Raw genomic sequence first — 5,131 nt, forward strand, 5'->3', positions numbered from 1 at the left:
TCTCTCTCTCTGTCTCTCTCTCTGTCTCTCTCTCTGTCTCTCTCTCTGTCTCTCTCTCTCTCTCTCTCTCTCTCTCTCTCTCTCTCTCTCTCTCTTTCTCTCTTCCTTTCTCTCTTGATTAGAAATGCAGGTTTGAGAGCCATCCCTCTAAAAATGGGCATTTTTCACCTCAAGGGTGGAGGAAGTACATGGCTCTCCCTGCAGAAAGAAAATAGAACAGGTTGTGGACTAGGGGGTGGTGGGGATGGGAACAAAGGAGGTTAAGTGAAGGAGGGAGGGATGGAAGAAGAGAATACAGGGAGGGAGAACTGAAGCCATTTGGTAGGCGATGTAGAAACCTAGTGAAGTGGAAATTTCTGGTTTCTTTGGAGACTAAATGGTGTCATGTGATGTTTTTCTGGAAGCTGATTTAGGAGAGGATGTTTTGCTGAAGCTGACACATGAGAGGATGTTTTGCTGAGACAGACACTTGAGAGGACATACGATGTTTGGAAAGAGTATAAGTAGAACCACTGACTATGCTCTTGTATTGGTTTGCCTTGCAACACTTTGCTAGTCTTCTCTAATCTTCACTTTATGTGACTTTGTAGAGAGAAATGGGCCAAAGAACTTCTCATGGTATTCTGACTGCTGCTGGATGCTTCCACAGACTTGTGCCAATTTGCCAGAGCCTTGAGGTTTCTTCTGGATTGAACTGCTGATATTGATCTGTGTTTGGTATTTGCCACTTGTACTGATTCCTATTTAATGTTTTCTTCTAGACCATTTGTATCCTGAAACAAAGATTGAAACTGCCCCAAATAATTACTTCTAAACAGGTCTATGCGCCTTGTCCTATTAACCATCTTTCTCCCCTACCTTTGGTTGGTAAGATTGAAGGAAGGTTGAAGCATATAAGATTCCTTATTAAAGTAGGTTTTGAAAAATCTAAGCCTACACTTAGTGCTTCCTGGAACCTTCTTGGGACTTATGAGGATGACCTAGCAAAGTTTCCTAGTAACTAAGGATATGGAGCCCGAATGTGCTATATTTTGTAACACAACTGTCAAAACCAAACAAAACCAAACCAAACAAATCAGAGTCAATTAAATGAGTCCTAATGATATTCTGCTATACTCATCAATCAATGCCTAAACAATCACCATCAGAGAGGCTTGTTCTAGCAACAGAAACCCTCAGCCAAACATTAGTCAGATTTTGAGGAACTCAATGGTACAGGAAGAGGAAGGATTGTTGGAGCCAGAATGATTCAGGATACCTGAAGAACATCACCCACAGAATCAACTAAGCATATCTCATATGGACTCACAGAGACTCAAGCCACAATCAGAACCTGCATGGGTCTGTGCTAGATTCTCTGCCTATGTGCTGTGATTGCTTAGCTTGATGTTTTTGTGAGACTCCTAACTGAAAGTGAGGGTGTCTCTGACTCTCTTATCTGCTCTTGGGTTCCTTTTCTTCCTATCGAGTTGCTTTGTCCAGCCTTGAGAAGAGGGCTTGTATAGCAGAAATTTCCCTGACCAATCTGTTTGTAGAGGGAGGCCTATGATTGGATAGGGAAAAGTGAGGTGGAGCTAAGAGAGAGACAGAGAGGAGAGAGATGCAGGAAACACTAGCAAGAAATTCTTTACTTAATCATCCCCCCCCCATTAATCAACAGGTGTCAATTTATCTGAAGCCATGTGCTTCTGGCCCTAGAATAATGAGGAATTAAGGAATGTAAATATTATATATACTAAGCAATTTTTACAAAACCAAGTTTTGCCTGCCACCAATGCTCCACCATCATTGGCTGTCTTCTAAGGAGAATCATTGCTGCAGCAGGCTTCTCGCATCCCAATATCTGTATATGAGGATCAATGTGTGATTTAAGCAGTAGTAGTGCTTCTTTTAAAAGGTGGGTCCTCTGCATTGTGTAAATTAATGGTAAGAATTGAAACGTCAATCCTGGATCTGGCCTCCACTCCCCAGTTCAAATTAAGTTCAAAGCAGTGTTTCATTCTGTAAGCTCATTATAAGTTCAAAGCAATAATTTCATATGGCCCTATCTTATCATAGTGCACATGTGTGTCTTCATCCTTAGATCTGACCTAAAATGAATATTTTTCCTTGAACATAAATTTGTTCCAAGCCTATTTCTTTTTTAGTGTAACTATGAAAGCTCATTGAATTCCTTATTATGCAGCCTTTACTTAGCATTATAAGTGGTCACATTCTATTCCTGAGTCTAATTTTATTACATCTTTGTAGCAAAGCAACCATCTCTTAAAAACTTGATTCCTAAGATTATTTGAATTAAATCAAGAACTTTAGAAAATTATTAATTCATCTAAACAGCATCAATTCATGAAAGTTCATCTTTCTGTTGATCTGCAGGAAATCTGCTCAGTAGGGTAGGTTAATGCCCAGGGATTAGTATATTAATTTAATAATGACAGGAAAGGCATATCCGCTGCAAGAAGAAATCTTGAGATGAAGTCTCTTTGGGACCTTGGCCTCTCAGAGCTCACCCGTTAGTCCATGAAAAAGGTAGGTCACATCCAGGAAGACCACCTGCTAGCCTTAGCCTTTCCTAGATGGCTCTTGACAGTGGGAGAATTCAATATTCCATTCTAACCAATGAACAATTTATATAGAGACAAACTGATTAGAGAAGTGCTGGACCTAACTGATGTTAGAACCTAACAGATATTTACGGAACATTCCACTCAAATACAAAAGAATATACCTTCTTCTTAGAACCTCATGGAAGTTTCTTCAGAACTACCACATACTCAGACACAAAGCAAATCTCAACAGACACAAGAAAGTTAAAATAACATCCTGAATTCTATCAAACTACCATGAATTAAGGATAGATATCACCAACACCAGAAACAACAGAAAGCTTAGAAATTCATGGAAATTGAGTAATTCTCTACTCAATAAAAAAATGAGTCAGACCAGAAATAAAAAAATAAATTAGCGTCTTTTAATAATTCAGTGACAATGAATATACTTCTTACTCAAACTTATGGGATACAATGAAAGCAGTGGCATAAGAAAAGTGTACAGCACTAAGTGCCTACATAAAAAATTGGAGAGAACTCATGCTAGCAACTTAACAGTACACCTGAAAGCTCTAAAAGAAAATAAAAGTGAGCATGCACAAGAGGAGTAGATGTCAAGAAATAATCAAAATGAAGGCTGAAATCAACAAAGTAGAAACAAAGAGAACATTACAAAGAATCAATGAAACAAGGAGGTGGTTCTTTGAGAAAATAAACAGGAAAGACAAATCCATATCTAAACTAAAAGTCAAAGAGAGAATATACAAATTAATTAAATCAGAACCTACAGGAAGGATATAACAATAGACACAGAGGAAATGTAGAGAATCATAAGGACATACTTTAGCAACACATACTCTACCAAGTTTGAAAATCTAAAAGAAAGAAAGAAATTTCACAATAGATACCATTTACCAAAATTAAATCAAGATTGGATACACAATTTAAATAGACCTATAACTCCTAAGGAAATAGAAGCAGTCATTAAAAGTCTCTCAACCAAAAGAAGCCAAGGGCCAGACCGTTTTAGTACAGAAATCTATCAGACTTTCAAAGAAGAGATAACACCAATATTCCTTAAATTATTCCACAAAATAGAAACAGAAGGAACATTCTCTAATGCTTTTATGCAAACACATGTATGCTGACATCCAAACCACATAACTCAACAAAGAAAGAGCATTACAGAGCAGTTTCTATCATTAACATAAGTTCAAAAAATACTCAATAAAATACATGTAAACAGAATTCAAGAAAACTTGCCAGAGATGCAAGAGTGATTCACCATATGAAAATCAGTTGCTGAGTCTTGCTTGGCCGTGTATAAGGGGCAGCATGACATTGTTCCTGCCTGTGAAACAGAGCCAGCAGGGTGTGGGCCTCCACGAGTGTTGATGGTTGCAGTGGGTGAAAGACTTGTGTGTGCAATAGTGTACATATCTTCACATTTCTCCTTTTCCAAGTTTCTTCTCTGCAAGGCTAATGACTCCATGATAATCTGAGGCAGCACTAGTCTGGGAGATGAGAACATATCTATGTGTCAGCAAAATGGTAGAATGCTGTGACCTTCCAGCCTTTACGACTGTGGGAAAGAATGCCGAAAGCATGAGTTTGAAAATACATAATTTCTCAACTATGCAAGATATAAGGATGCAATATGAATTGTAGAAGGAGCTTTACAGATCTAAAGGAATGAGTGGTGATCACAAGACAAGGTCCTACCCAGATAAGTTTTTTGTTTATACTTACAAAGTAATGGTCATTTTAGAGCAAGGTCCCATCCAGCTATCTTATTGTCTGTTTCAGTGCTTGCTGTTCTTTTTCTAAGAATCAAGAAGCTAGGGTCCTGGGATGCCGATTTATGGGATAATCAAATGGAAACCTGGAGTAATGACTGAATTGGTATGTAAAATAAAAATTGGGATTTTGATCTGAAAGAGATGAGCTATCTAGAAGGATTTTAGAATAGCAGAAGAAAGCAGTCTTGAGCAGAGCAGAACACAAAGAGCAATCTGAAAATGTGTCTTGAGCAGAACACACACACAGAGACAGAGATAGAGAAAGACAGAGAGACATAAAGAGACAGAGAGACAGAGACAGAGAACACAGTCTGGAAAGCCGTCTCAAAAAGAACATAAGCCATCATCTTGGACCCATGATTTGACTTTGAGCTTTTTGTTTTGTCACTACCAGACATCCCTTCTTTCAGGAAACTGGACCTAGCTAAAGCTGGTTCTTGGCAATAAGTAAATATAATTTACCATATAAATACACTGAAAGAGAAAAAAACCTATGTGATCTTCTCATTAAAATCACCATCCACGATTTTAAGGTATACTATAGAGATATAACAATGAAAACAGCATGGGTTTGGCATAAAAACAGACTATTTATCAATGGAATCAAATTGAAGACCCAGACATAAATCCACAAACCTATGGACACCTGGTTTTGATGAAGAAGACAAAAATACATATTGAAAAGAGAAAGACAACATCTTCAACAAATGGTGCTGATCAAACTGGATGTCTGCATTTAGAAGAATGCAAATAGACCCAAATTTATATTTGAAGAAAGAAATT

This window comes from Grammomys surdaster, unplaced genomic scaffold (assembly GCF_004785775.1).
Source record: "Grammomys surdaster isolate TR1022 unplaced genomic scaffold, NIH_TR_1.0 269, whole genome shotgun sequence".
NCBI classification, from domain to species: domain Eukaryota; kingdom Metazoa; phylum Chordata; class Mammalia; order Rodentia; family Muridae; genus Grammomys; species Grammomys surdaster.